Source organism: Centruroides sculpturatus, unplaced genomic scaffold (genome assembly GCF_000671375.1).
Source record: "Centruroides sculpturatus isolate CEXI.00-Female unplaced genomic scaffold, Cexi_2.0 scaffold65, whole genome shotgun sequence".
NCBI classification, from domain to species: domain Eukaryota; kingdom Metazoa; phylum Arthropoda; class Arachnida; order Scorpiones; family Buthidae; genus Centruroides; species Centruroides sculpturatus.
The window spans coordinates 894,351-894,564 of NW_019384327.1; positions in this window are offsets into that span (position 1 = coordinate 894,351).

Consider the following 214-nt stretch of genomic DNA (forward strand, 5'->3'; position numbering starts at 1 on the left):
TTCGAGAAATTCAATAAAATTAACAGAGATCTTTCTCTAATGATAGTACATACCTGATAACAAAGAGTAGTAAAGCCCGATAAAAATATACAAAATCATAATTACACAACGTCACATGAAAAAACTCGAGGAGAAACTAAAACAATTGCAGGCCAACTGCTACATGCTACAACTTTACATGGAAACGCGCAGTAAAACATTCAGCGATAATTTT